The sequence below is a fragment of the Stegodyphus dumicola genome, chromosome 10 (assembly GCF_044657685.1).
Source record: "Stegodyphus dumicola isolate Sdum_Otavi_A_Nest chromosome 10, ASM4465768v1".
In the NCBI taxonomy this organism is placed as follows: Eukaryota; Metazoa; Arthropoda; class Arachnida; order Araneae; family Eresidae; genus Stegodyphus; species Stegodyphus dumicola.
This window is the reverse complement of record NC_140777.1, coordinates 63,137,144-63,163,347: the sequence shown is the minus strand read 5'-3', so window position 1 is coordinate 63,163,347 and position 26,204 is coordinate 63,137,144. Positions and strand designations below refer to the sequence as shown.

At 36.1% G+C, this 26,204-nt stretch overlaps 1 protein-coding gene across 3 annotated transcripts in view; it reads left to right on the top strand.

Moving 5' to 3' along the window:
- The first annotated feature begins 24,576 nt into the window (after positions 1–24,576).
- cype (cytochrome c oxidase subunit cyclope) overlaps positions 24,577–26,204 on the top strand; it is a 29,603-nt gene continuing 27,975 nt past the window's right edge. For all 3 annotated transcript variants that reach the window (XR_015043412.1, XR_015043413.1, XM_085824995.1), the window contains exon 1: positions 24,577–24,733. The gene's annotated coding sequence lies outside the window, so the exon portion shown is untranslated. The remainder of the gene's footprint in view (positions 24,734–26,204) is intronic.

Below are 26,204 nucleotides of genomic sequence, written 5' to 3'. Positions count from 1 at the left end.
CGTGAGAAAAATATTCTTCCACCGAAAACTCGTGCGCGGATCCGTATATCGGCGGTCTGTTTGAATGGGCCGTCTCAAAGCTCGATCCATCCGATTCCAAGAGAAGGGAGATTCCTCTTTCGTTTGTTGCGATTCGAATAAATTTCTGTATATATTCTGAACGAGCAGGTTGGAGGATTCGACATCTTGGTTGAAAGAAACGATCGCTTGATGAGGTGGTAAATGCGGAATAAATGTCGCACAATGACACGCCAAAAAAATTTTCAAGTTGGAGATTTGCTTTAGCGTCTTCAAATCCTCCCTGTTCGAAATCCGTTGAGTTGGAAAAACGTCTAATAGCGACATGGCTCCCAATGGAAAAGAAATGATCTCGTCCAGTACTCTCGCCTTTTTATATATATAGACACACACAGACACACATAGAGGCTCTATGACGTCCGTTTTATTTGTTTTTTTTTTGTTTCTCTTTCTCTCTTCTTTCCAAGAAATCTTATCTCCATGACCTCTTTTTCTTTTCTTAAAAAGATGAATGTGTGTGGGAATGAGGAAGTGAAAGTAATAATTTAATAAACAAAAAATTATCTAACCATGACCTTCTTTTTTTTTCAAAGTCATCCTTTCCAATCCAAGGACGTCCAGAGATAGAGGAAGCAGGGAGAGAGGAGGAGGGAAGGGAAGGTCACACTCTCTTTTTCTCTATAAATAAAAGGGGAGAGCCCCAAAGTCGTATTTTTGTCCAAGTGGATCATGAGGAGGCATCCCCAGCTCACTACGTGTATTTCTTTCAAATATAAATATGTTGATCTTTCCTTTTATATCATCCAAGGAGTCGTTTACTTGAAAGCCTCCGATTTTTCAAAATGTGCGGGTTATCATACCGTGGGGAGTTATCAAAAGATGCGGGACGAATTTTTATCCGACGAAAACGTGTTGATGGCTCGTGACATTCCACCTTTGGATGCACAAATTTTGTTAATGAAACGAGCCAAATATTTTTACACGTCCCACTTTCTAACTGTCTCGCAAATGAATAGGATTATGGATCGTCTTGAGAAGACAAAAGGGATTCTCGTTCATTTTAGTGAATGGTTGCACAAATGTTTGCACGAACCTCTCTCGATCGAGAAGACTGGGAAGAATACCTATTATATTCTTCTCGAGGACTCTCCTCCTTCGTCTCATCTTAAAGAGGCCACGACTTTTGAAAAAATCCTCGAACAAGAAAAAATAGAATGGTGGAACAACTACCCCATCCCTCTCCCCGAGCATCAAGAGGAGCCTGCTCAGAAGAAAAAGAAAAAACCTTTCTAAAAGCCTATCATCATCCTCCTCGATAATGATGGGGATGAGGAGAAGCCTGTTCAGATTCCTCTCCTTTTGTCAAAACCCGTCGAGGATGAAAAACCTCTCCCTTCCTCAAAACCCCTTGAGGAAGAGAGACCCCTCGAGAAGGAGAGATCTCTCCCATTGTCAAACCTCCTCGAAGATGAAAAACCTCTCCCTTTCTCAAGACCCCTCGAGAAGGAGGGACCTCTTCCTTTATCAAACCCCCTTGAAGATGAAAAACCTCTCCATTTATCAAGACCCCTCGAAAATGAGGGACCTCTCGATTTGTCAAAACCCCTCGAGGATAAGGGAACCAAAACTTCTCTCTCTTTCGAAGATGAGGGACCTCTCAATTTGTCAAGACCCCTCAAGAATAAGGGAACCGAAAATCCTCTCCCTTTCTCAAGACTTCTCGAGGAGGAGGAGGAGGAGAGACCGCTCCATGTCTCAAGACAGGACCCCCCTCTATCTCTTGAGGATCCGAGGGAAACGATTCCTATTGAAAAACCATCTATTGACGATCCCCAGAAAAGGTCTTCGGAGGAGATTAGACTTCCATGTAGAAAACGAATCTGCCACGATCATAATAATAATAATAATAATAATAATAATAATAATAATATACCACCTTCTCAACAACAGAATCCTACAACATTTGCAGATAAATGCATTCAAACCAATCCCTTTATAGTAACCCTTTTGATTGGAGAACCCGTGCATTAGCCTCGAAAAAAAAATGAGATTGTAGACTGTTTCTATGACCAGAATGTTAAGCCAATAGATAGGTCTAGCTCAGAATTTTTCTTTTTAAAAGAAAATAAATAAATAAATAATCCAAAAACTATTCGTAAATATAAATGGTAAAGTCTCGAGTCGGCTAGAAAAAAATTTTCAGAGCTGAGAAAAATTCTCCAACTCAAAAAAAAAAAAAAAAAAAAAAAAAAAAAAAAAAAACACTTTTTGTTAATTTTTATCATGTCTTAGACATGATAAAAATTAACGACCCCCCTTCCCTTTTCGTCTGGGAATGTTGTCTCACTCTTTTGAAAAACAAATCGTGATTCATTCATTGAATGATTGCCATTAGCGAAAGGATGAGTCATGGTCTATTTTTAGAAAGGGTGAGACATCCTTCCCAGACAAAAAGGGAGGGTCATTAATTTTTATCATGTCTAAGACATGATAAAAATTAACCAAAAGTATTTTTTTTTCCATTAGAGAATTTTTATCTCAGCTCTGATAAATTTTTTTTCTCCCAGCCGATTCGAGACTTTACCATTTTATTAAGAATGATTTCTCCCTGATCTATTATTTCAAAATTCCAAGTTTCGCTTCAGAACCATCTGTGCTGTTGAAGAAGTAACATGATATATGTATTTTTTTAATGAGTTCTGTCAAGATTGAATTGTGCAGGATCGACCTTGCGAATTTCTTCTCTGTGTCTTTAAATAATAATGATACCGAACCGCTTTTTGTAGAGCGCAATGGAAAAAACCTTTTGTATGGTTAGGACAATTCATGTGTTCGATCCCATTGTATTTGAGAATCTCTTGCGTCGATCCCGAAATGCAATAAATGGATCTTTGCAACCATTTTTCTAAAAACCGCCGTTTCATTTCTCCTCGCACCCAAATCATGGAAAAAGGTTCCGTCAACATCGTTAACACCCATGGAAAATAACTGTACGGAATTTCTCCTTCGTACCACGACAAGCCGTGATAATAATCACTCGCCCACACAGCGGTTCGTTTTTCTTTCTCGGTGAGCATTTGCCATGGAAACGGGGGTTTAAAAACAAACCCCTCGAGAAGTACCGTCCAATGTGACGTAAGCCAATTCTTTCACAATAAAGGCTCCTTGAGAATCGTAGAAACCTTCAAAGTCGAGCACGAGTTCCATGTTTTTTAATTCTTTTTCTTTCCAAGGTGACCTTTATTATTATTATGATGGATGTGTATTGAGATACGCACGATATTATTCAAAAAACAAATATATATACGAATGTGACCTTTCCCAGAATTCATACGACCTGTCACGTGCAACCTTCTCTCTCTCTCTCTCTATAAAAGAGGAGACGGCGAGAGAACGCTATCCATTTTTTCCTTCAGGACACACAGCGAGAGAGAGAGAATTTTGTTTTCTTTTTTTCCTCAATTGAAGAAGATGGACATTTTGAGTGCCAAACCTCTCAAAGATTCCTACATTGTTCTGGACATGGAATACTTTCACTGTTATGATCCAAAGACGGGAGATATATGTTTCATCTTGAAAGAACTGGGCTACATCACTTGCGATTTAACCTTATGCGGATCCATGATTTTTCTCCCTCCTGTCCATTACGATGACTTATCGTCTCGCAATCAAGCTGTGGTCAACCAGACTACAAATAACCGACACGGCCTGCAATGGACCGAGGGTCGTCTTTCCTACGAGCATCTTCCTACGATCCTGAAAATACTGACCGAAAATGTGGAGGTGATCTACGTCAATGGATACGATAAAGCCGAATTTTTCAGCAAGCTCTGCCAGCGATCCGTTTATGAGTTTTACATCACAGGGAAAACCGAGTGGCGGAACAAGTCGAAATGCACGCGACACCAATATTTCCAAAAGATGATTCATTGTGCCGAGAACAAGGTGAGAAATTTTCGATACCATTTGATGGAGGGTAGTTACGTTTTCCGGAAATTACATTGTTACCCCTCCGAGAGCAAAGCTGTCGAAGACGAAGAGGAGGCGGAAGAATCTCCCCAGGAGAACTCGTGCGACGATGAGGAGGAGGAGGAGGAGGATGAACTTTCTAATAATAATAATAAATGTCTAAGTTGGGATGCTTTAGAGACCCAAGAATACTGGTCTCAACCCTTATCTCACCTAGACCTGAAAGAGGATCCTCAAGTGTACTCTTTGTGGTCCTCTTCTAAAATTTGGTCTTGGAGAGAACCCTTGAATGTTCATGAATGAAATGGTATGTAAATCCCTAGAGGAAAAAAAAATAGAAAAAAAAGTTCCTTTTTTTTGTAATGTGTTGATTTCTTTCCAATCCCATTTCTTTTCCATAACTCCAGCCCAATCGACGAGAAGAAGAAGAATTTTCCAAGTTACACAAGACGAATCTTCCAAGTTACACAAGACGAATCTTCCAAGTTACACAAGACGTAGAAAGATTTCACAAGGATTTATAAATCACACGCTCCCACATGATATATGTATAGAGAGAAAAAGACCCTCTGTTCTCTAGCCAATACGTCAAGACTTCCCTAAACTAAGAGAGACCATGAGTACCGAGGAAACCTTAGCAGAGCAAGTGGAAAGACTTTCAAAGAGATTAGAAGAGTTAAGACGGGATAGATTTACAGTTCCGCCGACTAAAGAGGAAACTATCATCGATTTCAACAAACCGCTGTACTTTCATCCCCTACCCCAAAGAATGAGACGAGTGGACTCGCCGTTGAACAGTTCCAATGAGAAACAAAATGTCACTTATTTGAATAGCCAATTTCAACACATGAATATTTCATAAGTATTTTTTTTTTGTTTTTTTCCCTAAAGCGTAGGGAGATCGGATCAGTAGTTTTTCCCTTTTCATCGTCGAAAAAGATTGGGAGGAAAAATCTTTCTCAGCTCTCTCAGAAAAATTTTTCAGCGTTTAAAAAAAAAAAAAAAAAAAAAAAAAAAACTTTTTGTTAATTTTTATCATGTCTTAGATATGATAAAAATTAACTCTACCCCCCCTTTTGTCTGGGAATGTTGTCTCACACTTTCTAAAAATAGACCATCACTCCTCCTTTCCTAAAGAATAGAATTCCAAGAATGGGATCTGGTCTATTTTTAGAAACGGTGAGACCCTATTCCCAGACAAAAGGCGGGTAGAGTTAATTTTTATCATGTCTAAAGTTCAGGGTCCATCCATCTTCTTATGTGAAACGGTGACCCTGACGAGATCGAGATAAACAAGTCCTGTGAGTTGTTTTGTAATCTTGACGCGATCCAAGAAAGACTTTTTATTATTTTTTTTGAAATAGGCGGGGGGTGGGGAGAGAAAATGTTCTCACGACCCTCAGATATCTTTTCATAAATATATTTTTTATCAAAGTGTTTCTTTCATTCCGATCCTTTTAAGAGGTTGGAATGACCCTGACATTTAGATGGGGTCGCGATCCCGACAGATGTCGTGCGAGTATAAAAGTGTGTATCCTCCGCGAGATTTCTTCAGAGAACAGAAGATGTGAACTGAGCTGGTAAGTCCCTTTGGTCCTATGAATATGGTTTAATCATAACTTCATTTAAAAAGACCTTTGAAACTTTGAAACTTCTTAACCCTTTGAAAAGAAAAATGTCTCTTTCAAGACGACGACTCTAAAACGTTTTATTGTTTTTTTTTTCATTTCTAGATCTTCCCTGTTATACATATATAGCTTTTCGATTCTCTTTTTTGCTCCTGTTTGTGGGAGACATCACCGTATTCATCGCCATGGCGTGTTCAGAAAACTTTATCGTGCTCGATCTAGAGGGTTTCCAGTCCTACAACCAAAAGAAGGATGAATTTACCTACGTTTTAAAAGAATTGGGCTATGCGACAAAAGATTTTTTGACCGTGGGATCGTTGACGTTTGCTCCTCCTCACCCCTTCCACCAACTGAGTGAAAAAAACCAAAAGACGAATGCCTGGCTGACGAGAAACCGGCACGGACTTCGTTGGAACGAGGGTCATATTCCCTACAACCATTTAGGACGCATTCTCCAATCGCTCACTCACAGCTTCTCCACGATTTATGTGGTGGGATGCCAGAAAGCTAAATTCTTTGCTAAAGCCTTGGATTATCAAATACCCGTGACGGAAATTTATGTGCCAGATGGAATCATTTGGAAGTATCGGGAAAAATGTGCCCGACATCATCAAAGGAGGAAATATTTCCATTGTGCCGAAAACAAAGTGCGCAACTATCGATGGCATATTACGGAAGGAGATTTTCATATCAATCACGTCTATCCAGACGGAACGGAGAAAGAGGAGAGGATTCAGGAGGAAGCAGACAATCCTCTGCAAGCTTTTGATAAGGCCTACGATCAGTTAGAGAAGGATCCGTCCCCAAAAGTGTACGATAACCTCATCCAGAAATGGGATAATCTGTCCTGTTTCCAAGTGATGGAACATCCGGATGAGCATACGCCTTTCCACTTGATGGGCTCTTCTACTTCTTCTTTGTCGTCAACTTCCTCCAATAACTCGAGGAAGACGGAGGGTTGGGGAGACATACCTGAAAATATTCCCCATTACTATCCAGCAGCCTGTTGGGACGAACCTTCCAAAGAATCTCATGAGACCCCCAAAATATCTTCAGAGGATCCAAAGACAAAATCCACTGAGTGTTGGGACGATGAACGGACGACTCATGCTCCAAAATCCACTAAGACTATGTCCACTGAGTGTTGGGACAATGAACAGACGACTCATGCTCCAAAATCCACTGAGACTATGTCCACTGAATGTTGGGACAATGAACGGACGACCCATGCTCCAAAATCGACTGAGACTATGTCCACTGAGTATTGGGACGATGAAACCGAAAAGACGACAGAAAATTGGGATGACCGTTCTCAAAAGTATTTGAATTGATATATACATAAACTCAGGAGAAAGAAAAAAGAAAAGATTTTTAGAAATAAGTAGGGAAAGGTTCTCCGCTTTCCCTATATTTATGGAAATGGACTGAGAAGAGAGAGAGAGACGAATCAGGAGACCAAAAAAAATGGGTCTTGGAAGGAATGAGTGCAAATGCTCGATTCCTTCCGAGACCCATTTTTTTTGGGTCCCTCTCTCATCCAATCTTGGAAAAGAACTTTGTCCTATTTTTCTAGGTCCATTCAAAAAGAAATGAATCTATCCATAAATTTTCTTAAAAGAAAAAAAACAAAAGATCCATTACCTCTTGACGGTCCAAAGTCGAGAATCTTGGAAAAAGTCATCCACTCTCCATCCAGTCAAGCTTCTCTGTAGAAAATCTAGTAGGTGCATCTGCATTCTTGAACACCCGGCAGTTATTATTGGACGCGAAACGTCGAATGCTGAAATAGTTAACAGTGATCCCATTCTTAAAGAAACGGGGATGTTTTATTCATCCAGTCGAGTGCGGAAAAATTTCTGAGAGCCGGAGAAAAATTTCTCTAGCTGCAAAAAAAAAAAAAAAAAAAAAAAAAAAAACCCTTTTAGTCTGAAAATTGATGTCTTCAATTTTTCAAAAATTGAAGACATCAATTTTCAAATTTTCAGACTAAAAAGGGGGGTAATTTATTTTTCAGAAACTTTTCCCAGCCGACTCGATGTGAATAAAACTTTACTGTTTGTTAAGAATGTTATTTAATGGATCGATTTCAACCTATCGAGTTTCGCTTGAGTTCCGGCCGTGCTGTGGGCCCACCTGGATACAAGTTTTACCCTTTTGGAATAGAATAAAACTTTACTGTTTTTTAAGAATGTTATTTAATGGATCGATTTCAACCTATCGAGTTTCGCTTGAGTTCCGGCCGTGCTGTGGGCCCACCTGGATACAAGTTTTCCCCTTTTGGAATAGAATTTCCGTCAAGGTAGGCTACTTTTCCTCTTTTTGCATTTTTCATGTCATTTCATTTGTATTACAATATACTGAATACGGACGTTCAAACTGATTTCTAGGCTATTTCTATACAAATGGAGCTCGATCCAAGAAAAAAATGATGTCTTTTTTTTATTTTGTGGACTGCCAATTTGTATTGGAATATACTGAAAACGGGTGTTTGAGTCGGTTTTCAGTATATTTCAATACAAATTAAGCTCGATCCAAGAAAGAAATGATGTCTTTTTTTTTATTTTGTGGACTGCCAATTTGTATTGGAATATACTGAAAACGGGTGTTTGAGTCGGTTTTCAGTATATTTCAATACAAATAGAGCTCGATCCAAGAAAGAAATGATGTCTTTTTTTTTATTTTGTGGACTGCCAATTTTTATTGGAATATACTGAAAACGGGTGTTTGAGTCGGTTTTCAGTATATTTCAATACAAATAGAGCTCGATCCAAGAAAGAAATGATGTCTTTTTTTTATTTTGTGGACTGCCAATTTGTATTGGAATATACTGAAAACGGGTGTTTGAGTCGGTTTTCAGTATATTCCAATACAAATAGAGCTCGATCCAAGAAAAAAATGATGTCTATTTTTTATTTTGTGGACTGCCAATTTTGTATTGGAATATACTGAAAACGGGTGTTTGAGTCGGTTTTCAGTATATTCCAATACAAGTGGAGCTCGATCCAAGAAAAAAATGATGTCTTTTTTTTATTTTGTGGATTGCCAATTTTTTATTGGAATATACTGAAAACGGGCGTTCGAGTCGGTTTTCATTATATTCTAATACAAATGGATCTCCATCCAAGAAAAAAATGATGTCTTTTTTTATGTTGTGAACAATCAATTTTGTATTGGAATATACTGAAAACGGGCGTTCGAGTCCTTTTTCCGACTATTTCTATACACATTCCACTATATTAAAATGACGTCATGGTTGAGACCAAACAGAGTCGTCCCCGGACAGTGTCGTCTCCGGACAAAGTCGTCCCCGGACAATTTTGTACCGAATTTGTATAGAAATATACTTAAAATGGGCTTGGAGGGGGGGCGCTTTCTAATATATTCCTATATACATTCGGTTGCATTCAGAAACAAAAAGAATGTCTTTTTGAATGGACAGGATGACTATGGAAACCGGATCTCTCTCTCCCAAGATTGGATGAGAGAGTGCCTCCTATTTGTATTGCAATATACTGAAAACGGGCTTTCGAGTCAATTTCTAGACTATTTCTATACAAATGGAGCTCTATTTACGAAAAAAATGATGTCTTTTTTATTGTGTGGACAGCCCTATTTGTATTGCAATATACTGAAAACAGGCGTTCGAGTCGGATTCTAAACTCTTCCTATACAAATTCCACCATCTATATAGAAATGATGTCATCGTTGAGTCCAAACAAAGTCGTCCCCGGACCATCTTGATGACCAGACATATTGCCTTTTCAACAGCCCGTATTATTCTGAACAAAAACGTGGAATACTTTTATAGAAAAGAGAAGAATTGAAAGTGAAAGTCAAAAAGCAAAATGGGATCGGCTGGGAAAAATTTCTGAGAGCCGAGAAAAAATTCTGAGTCAGAAAAAAAAAGAAAAAATATATAATATATATATTATATAATATATATATTATATAATATATATTATATAATATATATTATAAATACTTTTTGTTAATTTTTATCATGTCTTCTAGACATGATAAAAATTAACTAATCCCTTTTGTCTAGGAATGTTGTCTCACCGTTTCTAAAAATAGACCATGACTCATTCTTTCTAAAGAATAGAATTCCAAGAAAAGAATGGGTTCTGGTCTATTTTTAGAAACGGTGAGAAAACATTCCCAGACAAAAGGGGGTACATTGAGTCTGTGCTGTAGACCCTGACAACCTATCGGTCACCGGTAATATATCTGGAAGGACCCCAAAAAGCTATCCACTGTCGTTGGAATTGTGTTCACTGGAGGCTATTTCTTTTTTTGCAATCTCGCTTTTAGTTTTCTCTGAGATTCTTTAGAAATGGGTGAAGATGGGTAGCGTGAAGCGGGGGACACCTGGATCAGGATTCCCGATTAAGGTAGAGAGGGAGGCGTGTTGCCTTTTCAACAGCCCACAGTGTTCTGAACAGAAACGTGGAATGCTTTTATAGAAAAGAGAAGAGTTGAAAGTGAAATTAACTCACCCCCTTTTGTCTGGGTATGTTGTCTCACCGTTTCTAAAAATAGACCAGAACCCAGTCTTTTCTTGGAATTCTATTCTTCAAAAGGATGAGTCATAATCTATTTTTAGAAAGCGGGAGACAACATTCCCAGACAAAAGGGGGGGTGAGTTAATTTTTATCATGTCTAGAAGACATGATAAAAATTAACAAAAAGGTTTTTTTTTTTTTTTTTTTTTTTTTTTACATTTCAGAATTTTCTTCTGAGCTCTGAGAAATTTTTCCTAGCCGATCCCATTTCGTTTTTCGACTTTCACTTTCAACTCTTCACTTTTCCTATCTACTGTCGTTGGAATTGTGTTCACTGGAGGCTATTTCTTTTTTTTGCAATCTAGCTTCTAGTTTTCTCTGAGATTCTTTAGAAATGGCTATACAAATTTCACCATCTATATAGAAATGATGTCCAAACAAAGTCGTCCCCGGACCATCTTGATGACCGAATATGTATAGAAATAGTCTGAAAATGGGCTTGAGGGCCGGTTTCTGGACGATTCCTCTACAAATTCGGCCGCATCCAGAAAAACAAAAATACATAGTTTCTTTTTGGGTGGACAGGAGATGATAAATTTCTTTTCTCTCTCTCCCAATATTGGAGGAGAGAGTGGCCCAAAAAAATGGGTCTCGGAAGGAATCGAATGCATTTTGAAATGCACTCATTCCTTCCAAGACCCATTTTTTTGGTCTCCTGTTTCAACTCTCCAGTCTATGGAATAGGGAAAGCGGAGAACGTTTCCCCTTCTTTAAGCGACTGGAGACCATATCGCATCATCATCATCATCATCATCATCATCATCATCATCATCATCATCATCACCATCATCATCATCATCACCATCATCCTCTTTCTGATACTTTTCAACGAAGGCTTGATGTCTCTGGATGATTTTGGGGAGATAATGGATCCCGAATTGAGTGATGAAAAAGAGAGGACTCTTTTTCCTTTCTTGTTCGTCTTGCACAGTCTCTCGGAGGGTGATATACGTTTCCCCGTCCTCCTCAATTTTCGTCAGAGGTCTCATGAATATTTTACACATCCAAGGGAAGAGCGACTTGTTATGCAGGGATTTCGAAGCGACGAAGGCCGCTTCATTCGAAGTGAGGACAATCTGGTTCGGTTGACCCCATTCTTTGGAATAGTTGTCCAAATCGCCTAGTCGAAGAAAATGGTGTCGATTAGGGAAAAAGACTTGGAGAACACTCGTCGTATGCGAGACGTTCGTAGGCAAGAGAGTCAAGATATCTTTGGCATTCCAGTACAGGAATCCTAGATCCACATACGCGTGCACGTAATAGTCATCGTTATATTCCAGTTTGAGCAGCATGGCTTTTGTATTTTTTTTTCCGTTCTCAAGGCGAAACACTCGTCTGATATGAACAAGAGCTTGCTGGCGATCCGCTTATATAGACTCCTCAGAGAGAGAGAGAGAGAGAGAGGGGAGGAGGAACAAGGTTGATGAATTCTAAAATAAAAAAAAATGATAAAACATGAGTGTTTGTGAAGGTCATAGAGAGATGATTATAAAGTTGTTTTATTTTTTATTTTCTCTAAAGAAAAAACCAAAAGGGTCCCATTCCATACGACATAATCTTTGAGAAGGTGACGGGGTCATGTGTCTACAAAGTTGATAAACTCTAGAATAAAAAAAAAGCTTTCATCACGTAGCTCTCGAGAAGAAAATGACAGGGGTCTCTAGGAGAAGGTCATAGGTAGTATACAAAGGATGGTTGTTTTTTTTTCTTTCGTTCCTCTCAATCCCATGACCTTTGAGAAGGTGACGGGGTGTCCTTTAGGAAAAAAATAGAAGGTCATAGAGAGAGAGAAAGTTGATTTTTTTTTCTAGAAGTCAACCGTCACGTCGCCCATCACGTGGTCTTCTCGTATATATAGAGAGGCGAGTGGAAGACAGATTCTACTTCCCAGAGAGAGAGACTGCTGTGCGTATCCATATTTCTACTCAAGATGATGATCCGCGTCTTATATAATGAGTTTGTGAGCATTCGCTGTTATGTGGATGACGGAAGATTGTTTTGGAACGCTACGGACATTTTGCCTCTGATTCATACTTCCAGTAAAAGAACCTGGGACATTCTCTCCGTGTTTTTCGACGAACACCACGTCTTCAGGAAAATAAAAGATCTTGAGAGTCTCGGCAGTTCTCAAGAGGGATATGTCCTCTCCAGCGAAGAAATGTTACATCTGGCCGAAAATAATCTTAAAAATAATCAGCTTCTGGCCTGGGTGTATAGCATTTTAACTCAGCCGCTGGTTCGAGTTGTACCCAATCAACCCGTTTACCGACTGCTCTATCCGGGGGAGAAATTTCCCTTCATCACCCTCTTTAATCTGGGAGTGCGCTACATACCGCCTCATCCAGGCATGACGGATTCTTCTACTTACCCTAAACAATATGCCAGCGCTTATTGCCAGACAGACCCCCGTCAAGAAAAGGTCGTCGAGACTCAAACGGATCCTCTGGTGGTCTCTTTAAATGTCACTAAAGTTATCACCTTCTAAAAAAAACAACCACCACCACCCAAAAAAATTTGCTCCTCCTCCAAATTTTTTTTATCTTCTCGAAAGAAAAAAAAGAAACTTTTCCATCTAGCCTCTTTCTTTCAATCCCTCTTAAGAGAGAGAGGGAGGAGAAAAGAAAGAGAGTTCTGAGGAGGCAAAAGAAATGGGTCTGGAAGGAAACGGGTGCATTGCGAGAAAAAGAGGGTCCTCTTTTCTTTTCTCGAAATGCACTCTTTTCCTTCCAGACCCATTTTTTTGATCACTTCTTCAAACCAATCTTGGAAAAGGGGGACACAATAAATTGTGCGTAAAGTCCATTTCGATCAAGACTGGATTTTTTTTTGAAAAGAAAAGATAATGTTATATATAGATAGCTAAATCTTTATCATGATATTCTTTAAGAATTTCTTAGCCATTTGTCAAAGAAGGGGACTGTAATTGAAGAATTTATGAATTTGGGAACATGTCACCCATGGCAAATCTAAAATCTTGGAAGTGGATACTGGAAAGCCCCGCTCTGATTATAATTCTGAGTTCTAGCATGGGACATTTTTTAGATCAATAAGCTAAACTATTTTTCTAGTCTCATATTCTCTCGTGACTAGGGTTTCAGATTTGGGTAGAGAGAGACACTGTTCTGAACAGAAACGTGGAATGCTTTTAGCTTTTATAGAAAAATGAAGAGTTGAAAGTGAAAGTTCAAAAACGAAATGGGATCGGCTAGGAAAAATTTCTCAGAGCTCAGAAAAAAAATTATGAGATGCTATAAAAAAAATAAAAAAAAAAAAACTTTTTCTTAATTTTTATCATGTCTTCTAGACCTGATAAAAATTAACTCACCCCCCCCTTTTGTCTGGGAATGTTGTCTCCCACTTTCTAAAAATAGATCATGACTCATCCTTTTAAAGAATAGAATTCCAAGAAAAGACTGGGTTCTGGTCTATTTTTAGAAACGGTGAGACAACATACCCAGACAAAAGGGGGATGAGTTAATTTTTATCATGTCTAGAAGACATGATAAAAATTAACAAAGTGTTTTTTTTTTTTTTTTTTTTTTTTTTTTTTTTTTACATCTCAGAATTTTTTTCTGACCTCTGAAAATATTTTGCCAGCCGATCTCATTTCGTTATCATTTTTTTTTATTTTAGAATTCATCAACCTTGTTCCTCCTCCCCTCTCCCTCTCTCTCTCTCTCTCTCTCTCTGAGGAGTCTATATAAACGGATCGCCAGCGAGTTCTTCTTCATATCAGACGAGTGTTTCGCCTTGAGAACGGAAAAAAAAATACAAAAGCCATGCTGCTCAAACTGGAATATAACGATGACTATTACGTGCACGCGTATGTGGATCTAGGATTCCTGTACTGGAATGCCAAAGATATCTTGACTCTCTTGCCTACGAACGTCTCGCATACGACGAGTGTTCTCCAAGTCTTTTTTCCTAATCGACACCATTTTCTTCGACTAGGCGATTTGGACAACTATTCCAAAGAATGGGGTCAACCGAACCAGATTGTCCTCACTTCGAATGAAGCGGCCTTCGTCGCTTCGAAATCCCTGCATAACAAGTCGCTCTTCCCTTGGATGTGTAAAATATTCATGAGACCTCTGACGAAAATTGAGGAGGACGCGGAAACGTATATCACCCTCCGAGAGACTGTGCAAGGCGAACAAGAAAGGAAAAAGAGTCCTCTCTTTTTATCACTCAATTCGGGATCCATCATCTCCCCAAAATCATCCAGAGACATCAAGCCTTCGTTGAAAAGTATCAGAAAGAGGATGATGGTGATGATGATGATGATGATGATGATTAACAAAAAGTATTTATAATATATATTATATAATATATATTATATAATATATATATTATATATTTTTTCTTTTTTTTTCTGACTCAGAATTTTTTCTCGGCTCTCAGAAATTTTTCCCAGCCGATCCCATTTTGCTTTTTGACTTTCACTTTCAATTCTTCTCTTTTCTATAAAAGTATTCCACGTTTTTGTTCAGAATAATACGGGCTGTTGAAAAGGCAATATGTCTGGTCATCAAGATGGTCCGGGGACGACTTTGTTTGGACTCAACGATGACATCATTTCTATATAGATGGTGGAATTTGTATAGGAAGAGTTTAGAAACCGACTCGAACGCCTGTTTTCAGTATATTGCAATACAAATAGGGCTGTCCACACAATAAAAAAGACATCATTTTTTTCGTAAATAGAGCTCCATTTGTATAGAAATAGTCTAGAAATTGACTCGAAAGCCCGTTTTCAGTATATTGCAATACAAATAGGAGGCACTCTCTCATCCAATCTTGGGGGAGAGAGATCCGGTTTCCATAGTCATCCTGTCCATTCAAAAAGACATTCTTTTTGTTTCTGAATGCAACCGAATGTATATAGGAATATATTAGAAAGCGCCCCCCCCTCCAAGCCCATTTTAAGTATATTTCTATACAAATTCGGTATAAAATTGACCGGGGACGACTTTGTCCGGAGACGACTCTGTCCGGGGACGACTCTGTTTGGTCTCAACCATGACGTCATTTTAATATAGTGGAATGTGTATAGAAATAGTCGGAAAAAGGACTCGAACGCCCGTTTTCAGCATATTCCAATACAAAATTGATTGTCCACAACATAAAAAAAGACATCATTTTTTTCTTATATGGAGCTCCATTTGTATTAGAATATACTGAAAACCGACTCGAACGCCCGTTTTCAGTATACTCCAATACAAAATTGGCTGTCCACAAAATAAAAAAAAGACATCATTTTTTCTTGGATCGAGCTCCACTTGTATTGGAATATACTGGAAATCGACGTGAACACCCGTTTTCAGTATATTCCAATACAAAATTGGCAATCCACAAAATAAAAAAAAGACATCATTTTTTTCTTCGATCGAGCTCCACTTGTATTGGAATATACTGAAAACCGACTCAAACACCCGTTTTCAGTATATTCCAATACAAAATTGGCAATCCACAAAATAAAAACAAGACATCATTTTTTTCTTGGATCGAGCTCCACTTGTATTGGAATATACTGAAAACCGACTCAAACACCCGTTTTCAGTATATTCCAATACAAAATTGGCAGTCCACAAAATAAAAAAAAGACATCATTTTTTTCTTGGATCGAGCTCTATTTGTATTGGAATATACTGAAAACCGACTTAAACACCCGTTTTCAGTATATTCCAATACAAATTGGCAGTCCACAAAATAAAAAAAAGACATCATTTCTTTCTTGGATCGAGCTCTATTTGTATTGAAATATACTGAAAACCGACTCAAACACCCGTTTTCAGTATATTCCAATACAAATTGGCAGTCCACAAAATAAAAAAAAAGACATCATTTCTTTCTTGGATCGAGCTCTATTTGTATTGAAATATACTGAAAACCGACTCAAACACCCGTTTTCAGTATATTCCAATACAAATTGGCAGTCCACAAAATAAAAAAAAGACATCATTTCTTTCTTGGATCGAGCTCTATTTGTATTGAAATATACTGAAAACCGACTCAAACACCCGTTTTCAGTATATTCCAATACAAATTGGCAGTCCACAAAATAAAAAAAAAGACATCATTTCTTTCTTGGATCGAGCTCTATTTGTTTTGAAATATACTGAAAACCGACTCAAACACCCGTTTTCAGTATATTCCAATACAAATTGGCAGTCCACAAAATAAAAAAAAAGACATCATTTCTTTCTTGGATCGAGCTCTATTTGTATTGAAATATACTGAAAACCGACTCAAACACCCGTTTTCAGTATATTCCAATACAAATTGGCAGTCCACAAAATAAAAAAAAAGACATCATTTCTTTCTTGGATCGAGCTTAATTTGTATTGAAATATACTGAAAACCGACTCAAACACCCGTTTTCAGTATATTCCAATACAAATTGGCAGTCCACAAAATAAAAAAAAGACATCATTTTTTTCTTGGATCGAGCTCCATTTGTATAGAAATAGCCTAGAAATCAGTTTGAACGCCCGTATTCAGTATATTGTAATACAAATGAAATGACATGAAAAATGCAAAAAGAGGAAACGTAGCCTACCTTGACGGAAATTCTATTCCAAAAGGGGAAAACTTGTATCCAGGTGGGCCCACAGCACGGCCGGAACTCAAGCGAAACTCGATAGGTTGAAATCGATCCATTAAATAACATTCTTAACAAACAGTAAAGTTTTATTCACATCGAGTCGGCTGGGAAAAGTTTCTGAAAAATAAATTACCCCCCTTTTTAGTCTGAAAATTTGAAAATTGATGTCTTCAATTTTTGAAAAATTGAAGACATCAATTTTCAGACCAAAAGGGTTTTTTTTTTTTTTTTTTTTTTTTTTTTTTTTTTTTTTTTTTGCAGCTAGAGAAATTTTTCTCCGGCTCTCAGAAATTTTTCCGCACTCGACTGGATGAATAAAACATCCCCGTTTCTTTAAGAATGGGATCACTGTTAACTATTTCAGCATTCGACGTTTCGCGTCCAATAATAACTGCCGGGTGTTCAAGAATGCAGATGCACCTACTAGATTTTCTACAGAGAAGCTTGACTGGATGGAGAGTGGATGACTTTTTCCAAGATTCTCGACTTTGGACCGTCAAGAGGTAATGGATCTTTTGTTTTTTTTCTTTTAAGAAAATTTATGGATAGATTCATTTCTTTTTGAATGGACCTAGAAAAATAGGACAAAGTTCTTTTCCAAGATTGGATGAGAGAGGGACCCAAAAAAAATGGGTCTCGGAAGGAATCGAGCATTTGCACTCATTCCTTCCAAGACCCATTTTTTTTGGTCTCCTGATTCGTCTCTCTCTCTCTTCTCAGTCCATTTCCATAAATATAGGGAAAGCGGAGAACCTTTCCCTACTTATTTCTAAAAATCTTTTCTTTTTTCTTTCTCCTGAGTTTATGTATATATCAATTCAAATACTTTTGAGAACGGTCAACCCAATTCTCTGTCGTCTTTTCGGTTTCATCGTCCCAATACTCAGTGGACATAGTCTCAGTCGATTTTGGAGCATGGGTCGTCCGTTCATTGTCCCAACATTCAGTGGACATAGTCTCAGTGGATTTTGGAGCATGAGTCGTCTGTTCATTGTCCCAACACTCAGTGGACATAGTCTTAGTGGATTTTGGAGCATGAGTCGTCCGTTCATCGTCCCAACACTCAGTGGATTTTGTCTTTGGATCCTCTGAAGATATTTTGGGGGTCTCATGAGATTCTTTGGAAGGTTCGTCCCAACAGGCTGCTGGATAGTAATGGGGAATATTTTCAGGTATGTCTCCCCAACCCTCCGTCTTCCTCGAGTTATTGGAGGAAGTTGACGACAAAGAAGAAGTAGAAGAGCCCATCAAGTGGAAAGGCGTATGCTCATCCGGATGTTCCATCACTTGGAAACAGGACAGATTATCCCATTTCTGGATGAGGTTATCGTACACTTTTGGGGACGGATCCTTCTCTAACTGATCGTAGGCCTTATCAAAAGCTTGCAGAGGATTGTCTGCTTCCTCCTGAATCCTCTCCTCTTTCTTAATATAATAATTTTACAATTACCCAATATTTTTACACAATGTATCTGAAAATAGATAAAGATAAGACAATACAGACAGAGAAAAACAAAAATGTTTCAACGCATTCTGTTTATAATATAAATGTTCACTTTACTTGCTTTGCACGTGACGCTGTCATTTCGTCTGTTAATTAATTAAAATTTTCACATTGTTCTATGTCTTAAAAATGAGAAATTAAAGATAATGACCTAAAACTGCAATACTATCTTACAGTACAAGTGAAAAAATTGACAGTTTCACTCGCGCGTGTCAGATTTTCGCAATGCTTATGGGGTCCCACAAAATTTTCATAAATATTTTGGGGTCGTGAAAAAAATCTATCATAAAAAAGGGTCATGACTGAAAAAAAGTTTAAGAAGCCATGTTTTAGACCAATCAGTTTCCTGACGCCAACCCATTTTTTTGCTTGTTTTGTTTCTCAGCCGAATTATGTTTCTGTGGGAATTTTTCTATATTTTTACTGTTTCAGCTGAATGGAAAAACACGCTAAAATGTTTCAAATGACTATTAGGGGAAGAGAATCGAATATCCCACATTATTATTATCTCTATTTATCTCCTGTTTTGATTCCGAGTTATGTTTTTTGATGGAATTTTTCCGTATTACATATTTCAGTTCAACAAAAAATCAACTTATAAAATATTGAGGAAAAGCATGTACTAAAATGTTTCAAAATGAAAATTTGGGATAAATAAATATATAAATTAGTTTTTTTTCTAGGAGTGTTAGAGTTCTTATATATAGTATATAAAGAAATTTAGAAACAACATTTTCACAAAGACTAAAAAATTGAAGTTCAAATTATCTTCATAAAATCCTATAAATGTGGAACAAGAATAATTTAAAATGTAAAGTTTAACACGTTGACTGCCGCGTGCATTTTACGTGATTTGTGTATGACGCCAACTTGAAATTTTTATTATGCGATATATATTATGTTGAAATATTATCTACAGAACATAATGTTATATAATTGTGCTTCATACTGGGGGTCACCAGCGACCTCCAAACATCTATAGACCATTTTTGTGATTTATAATTTAAATTTTTACGATTTATTATTCTTCAAACCATTATAGTAACAATGGTACTATTTAAAAATTTATCAGTATCAATATTTATTCTAATTATGTATTTTACTATTGGTCGCGTTGCCAGTGGCACCCACGGCGCTGTAGCCAAATCGAGTGCAGGTCACCGGTGATCCCCATGGCAGTCAACATGTTAAAATAAACCATCACAAGAAAAACCAAAAAAGTAGTATAAAAGAACAAGAAAGGTGAGGAATCCAACCAACTTTAACCCGCGAGCACACGCGGCGGATATGTCATACCCATGTACATTTTTCTTTTTGTATATTTCTCGCCCATTCTTTCATAAAAGGACGAAACTTAGTGTAGCTGAGTAAGTCACATACTTAAATGGGAGAAATTCCTGAGGTGGCAAGTGCAACGGTTTTTTAGGGTCAGCATTGTTCGGGCATGTCATACCCGCGTGTGTACTGGCGTTTCTCAGTGAGTCACTTCGCCCTTCTCGTTTTCTTGAGTTGTAAGCACGGCGCCGTATATTTCTTACGATGAAGAGATGAAAAGATTGAGAAATCTCCTTGAAACAGTTTCTTCTGATGAGAATTCATTTAGTGAAGAAGAGGAAGATGTTGATGACGAAGAATATAATTAGTAATCATGATTCATCCATATAGAGTAGTGATTCAGATACAGAAACAGAAAATGAAACTCTGGAATGTAGCAATGAGTTCTATGTTGGGAAAAAAGAGTAAAATGGAACAAAAATAAATTCTAGACTAATGTTAGAATTGGCGCCAAAATATTATAACTAAACTCTCTGGAAATACAAAGTATTCTAAAGATGTCTCAACACCTTTAGAGTCCTTGTCATTGCTTATCGATGAAGATATGTTAAAACATGTAGTTGACAATAAAAATATTTATATTTATTCAATACGAGAAAATTTCACACGTGAACGGGAAGAGTACTTTTCTCAAAGCCTTAGGGATGCAGCTAATAGAAAATATTCGAAATGAACGACGACGAGCATCTGTGGTTCCCGATTCTGGACGAACACTGACCACCGATGAACATGTTAACAATGGACCGCCCTCCAAAAAACCTCAAATGACTTACAAGAGGTGTACAGAGTGCTCCAAGAAAAAAAGATAGAAAGACTAGATTCATTTGTGAAAATTGTAGCAAAAGTATATGTATGGAACATATAACCTCATTTTGTAAACAATGTTAAAAAAATTGTAAGTAAATAATTTTTCCTCACCTCATTGTTTCCTATTTTGTCTAAAATGAAGTATTAACTTGGTTTTACATTTTAATTTCTTTTAAAAAACCGATTAATTTTTTTTCGGCAAATTTTTATTTACAATTTTCTTATTCGGGTATGACATACCCGGCGCATGTTCTCGTGTTCGTCGGATCGGTGCGTGTGCTCGCGGGTTAACATAATATTGTCAAGAGGAGGTATGTCGAATTTAATTACATTTCCCCTTCTAAAACAAAATCCTTGCTTTTCTGTATCCAGAATCAGCTGATGAACCATTTCAATATATTTTTTATCTTAATAGTTCACCAAAAATTCTAGTCCTCCTCAAAGTAAAGGAAAATCATTGAAAATATCTTCCAATTTAAAAATATTTTTCTAATCTAAAAAGAATCTAAAAAAAAAAAAAAAAAAGAAAAGAAAAGAAAGAAAACATGCCCTTAAAAATGTAGAAAAAATTAAAATCCTGCAGTGGAAAATCTTTGAAAGTTCAAAATAATTTTAACACATAACTTTACTAGAACCTCTTATCAAACAGCAGTAGTAAAGGAAAATCATTAAAAATATCTTCCAATTAAAAAAGATTTTACTAGTCTAAACAGGATTTTATCAAGTTAATTTGAATTTCAATTTTTATTCTTTTTGAAAAATTGGTTCTAAATTTCTTTCTTTATATATTTACTGATAAATTTTTAGCAGCATAATGCACAAAATTTTTTGGAAGGATTATAAATTTTCCTTTTAAAAAATTATTTGTATATACATAGTCCAAACACATCTGTATACAGTGGAATACGTTTAACGCGAAATATTGGTTAACACGAAATAATGCAACGGTCTCGACAAACTACTATGTATTTTCATGCATTTTGTTTCTCTTAACACAAAAAGATATCCTTTCTGGAAATGAATAAAATACAGAAAACACTGGTGAGATTTAAACGGGGTGTGAAATGAAAGAGAGGTGGTTTCACATGTTTCGTAGAAAAGAGGCTAATTTGGCTTTGAAATACCCTCGGAATAGCCTGTGACACGAGCCAGTTTTGTTTATCTACGGTACTTTCACCTTCCATGTCTACAAACGCCACACAAACATCTCATCTCTCATCAGTTAGCTTTGGAATTCAGTGATGAGTACATGGCAGTGTGAGTAAAAATTAGTGAGTTTGGCTCATATGTTGCACTGCATAGAATTCAGCGACTCCAAGGTTGAATGAAAATTATTTTCATTACACACGATTCTCAAAAGTATCAGATTCTTCAGCACCGAAAGAAATGGAGAAGTAGGATATTGAAACTGAGCTGACACTTGATGAAATGTTTGAGAAAGTTTATGTATTAATGAACTGTCCTATCGGAAGAAGTCGTTGCAGTAGTTTATGATAATGTGTGTACAGCCCCAATTATGGCAAACAAAGTTATTTTGGAGTTTGTTCAAAGCTAAAGAGATATCATTGATGCAGATTCTGATGATGAAAATAAAATGAATGCAGTTCCTGTTCCCACGTCATCCGAAATGAGGTATATCATACGTTCCAATGGTGAAATGAATAACAAAATGTTTGACATTGAACAATTTGATGCTAAAAAAGACAATGCAAAGAAAAATATCAGATTATTTTCCCAAAACTCAATGTTTTGTTTTTCAAAAACTTGAAAATTTTGTATTAAATTCCATTAAGTTCTTGTGGATGTTTTTGTTTCATTAGTTTTTATTAAATACATGCATATATGCATATCTATGTAAATAAAATGTACTCTAATATGCTTTTTTTTTTTTTTTTTTCTTTTCAATATTCTTTAACACGAAAAAATATTTCAGTCCCCTCAGTTTTGTGTTAAATGATTTTCAGTGTATATCTGTTGCACATAAATCCCTTTCTTACATAAAATATAAATGTATGTATAGAATAACTAAATAAATTGTAAAGGAAGTTTAATTAGCAACTATGAAATCTTAAAAAAGTACATAGTATGAAATTTATAATGGCAAATATTAAAAATAGATGAAAGTAAATAAAATTTAAATTATAGAATGTACTTTATAAAATTAAAAATAAGTGGTTAAAAATATATTTTTTAATTACTTAAAACATGGAAGTTATTTGGCAGAGATTGTTGGATATAAAATTACTACTTCAAATTTTAAGATTACTATTGTTCATATTATAAGTCTCAACTTGCAGTGTTAATCCACATAACAACCATTGTAAAAATCACTCGTTATCATATTCCAAAGATCAGCAGCATACATTTTTTTCAAAATCGTGCATAATATTAAATATTGCCTTTTGATAGTCAAGTTGATACAAATAAGATGAACTGTTTTTAAGATTTTAGACTAGTAATTTATTCTTCCATTCACTTATTACAAATTCATTTTTTATATGCTCAGCTATCCAAAATTTCAAAAGCTTTCCGGATATTTTTTTTTGTTGAGTTTTTACTATACATACATTTTAGCATTTACATCGTCAAAATTGCACAGACACATACTTGAAGTGAATTTACTTTTACAGCTAAACGCAGGAACTGGAAAACAAAAAAGTACTTATTCGGAGATTGTATTTCTTTTTCGTTCATGAAAATCAAAGTTCATTACACAAACATGCAATCACACTGCACAAGCATGTATGGAAATTCTTAATACATTTAGTAATCCTGATAATTGCTACACATTTGGTAAATAAATCAGAAAATATTTTAATGTATAACAAATGAATAAAGTAGTTAAGCTTTTATAAAACAGAGCATAATACCACAGTTACGAAGATATTTAATGTTATAAAGTTAGGTAATTTAGTAAATTTCAGTTGTTCACCAAAGCAGTAAATTATGAAGTTCCTTGTATATCTTTATAAATGAACTTTATTGCTGTTTTAAGCAATTAAATAACTGTTCAAGTTATTTTAATAATTTTGAAATATATACATTAAAAGAAACAATAAAATGTATTAATCTATTTGTCAACCTTGATTTTGGCACGAAAGTCTGCAGAATGCTTCGTAGTTTTTAAGCACATAGAGGCACTGCAATTCTTTCTTATTCCTTGATCTGAAGTTTTCTGCAATTGGGTTTTTTTTTTTTTTTTTTTTATTTAAATTGCTGTATTGGCACACATACAATTTTTGTATAGTGGCTTCAGATGTGGATAAGTTTTTCGAACACTTTCGTTTGTTTTACTGGCGTCGCTGAATTTTGCGATGAAATGCAGCACATTTATTGCCGAGTATCACCTTTCAGATTTTTCATACTGTTAATGTATACATCAGCAGTGATCCTCTTTCCTCAAATACACTACGGCGATAAACAATAACCATTCACGAAAGATTTTGCGTAAATTGCCACTCATAATAATTTAAATTGCGAAAATCTCACAATTAGCACCTAAACACACCGGGAGCACAATTCTTTCGAAAGCGCGCCGTAGTAGTCAAAAGTGGGGTAGGCGTCTTGCCAGGTGAAACTAGTCGATATTTCCGTGACGTCAAAAATTCGAAAAGTGGGGTAGGGTTTGGAAATACGCGTACCGGTGTTCGAATTCTTTTGTGACCGACTGTACATTCACAGAGACCTTCAAATCGAACTTATTCAAGAGTATATTAAACGATTAGCGATTTCATTCAGTACAAAACCACAGTAATAGCCTTATTAGCACTCTCTCTTTCTCCCTCGATCCCGGTGAAAAGCATCGGTACCCGTATGACGTCATACCAACATAAGAATTACAACCTTAATATGATTTATTCACACTAAATTCACTCTGCGGTCTGTCACCCGCTGCACTGACCTCACCCCCCCCCATTAAACGCGGACCTGACTTTCTTTTTTTGCCCCTCCCACACATCCTACTACGCTACTCTTCTTTCTTTTCCTTTCAGATTGTTATCAAAAGCTAAGTAAAAAAGCGTGTTCAGACTAGTGAGTATATATGCATACTATATTCGACAATGTCATTCATAATTTTAAGAGAGAAATATTTCCACTACTAATTCCACTAGAAGTAGTTTCAGAATTGAAATTAAACGTGGATTTCTCTTTTGTAATACTCGTTTGCCATTAAATGCAATTTTTTTATGAGCGGAAAAAATTCTGAAGCATTACGATTAAACCTGAGCAGAGGTGATATAACTCAACTTACTCTGGAAGACAGATTGTAATCTGCGAAGGTTATTGAAAGGAGCTAAATTTCGTGGTAAATACTGCATTCTTTAATAATAATGTTTAATGTATAAGTTGTTTTTAATCTTCGGAAAGCATATCTATCCGTCAGAATTTTCATTACATATGCTCACGTTTGAAGGTCGTTAGGGCGATCAAAGTGAGGGCAACTTATTGTAAGCCGCAAATAAAAATTTTGTTTTTAGTGTGGCAAGTTCATTAAAATCTTAAAGAAAATATATATAATTATTTCTTTTAATTTATGTATATTATGAAGGCTAAAGAATCTGCTCTCAAAATTATAATGAAATTCCATTTTCAACTAATTAATATTTTACTTCGTTATTTCCCTCTCCTCCTCATTTTGGGAAACGTGTAATTTTTAAGAGCATTTGAAATTCTGTTGTTTGATTAATATGCAAAATATGGTGTACAAATTAAGAATTGATTACTTATTTATTGGAATGTAGCAGAGCTCACAAGGGCTGTCTGCCTAAGGTAAGGAATGCATTCATGGAAGACTTTTGAAGGAAAATGCCTCGTTTTCATATTATGCATGGGAAAAACCAATCATGTAACCATCCTATTAGCCTATCATCAAACCCAAGACTTAACTATCAGCACAGAAAAATTAAAAGTACCTTTAATTGCAAAGTTTGCCATAAAAGCATATTCTTGTATTTTACTTTTTTACCTATTAATGTATGTGAAATTTTAGTGGTAAAAAAAATTTACTTTTAAAAATATTTGAATTTATCAGTATTTCTTTAGGTACTGAAGCATTAACCACGTTGGTGAAATTTGGCAATGTTTTTAAGCTAGAAAGCTGAATGTTGCGTTTTGTGTGCAAGATGGTAATTTTTGTCTGTTTAAAAAAATTGCCAAACTATTGATATTTATCAGAAGTCAACATATCAAAAGAAACATATAAAAAGAAAATGCAATTTTACAATTTAATATAAAAATTTTAATTATTAAAGAAGGACTAATAAATGATGTTATATACTAAAAAAATAAAACATATTTTTCACAAAATCCTTCTGTAAATTTTTTCGTTCGACTCTGTATGCATACCTGTATTCATTAAAAAAAAAAAAAAATTGAGAATTCTATAAACTTGGCATCGTGCTCCGCCCATCTTCTTAATATGTCTCCTCATTATTCCTTTTATCAATTTTGCAGCAGAATGCCATATTCATCCTGAAATGTTACTTTAGTCTCTTCGGTTGATCTTTACAATATGGTAACTGGTAGTTTGGCGATATTTTGGAGGCGATAAAGGTTACTACCTGGGACTGGGTAATAATGTGAGCAGTACTCAGTTCCGATTACGCATTATTTTGCGTGAGGGAAATGAGAGATCATGGGATATGTCATGTGATGTTAATGGACGAATTAGGGTTCTTTAATCGGAAAAGGGGGGAAATCGGGAAAAAATGTGGAAATTTTGTATTTAGCTTTATTCTCTGTTGTGTGAAACAGTGTTGTTTAATTTTTGGATCCCA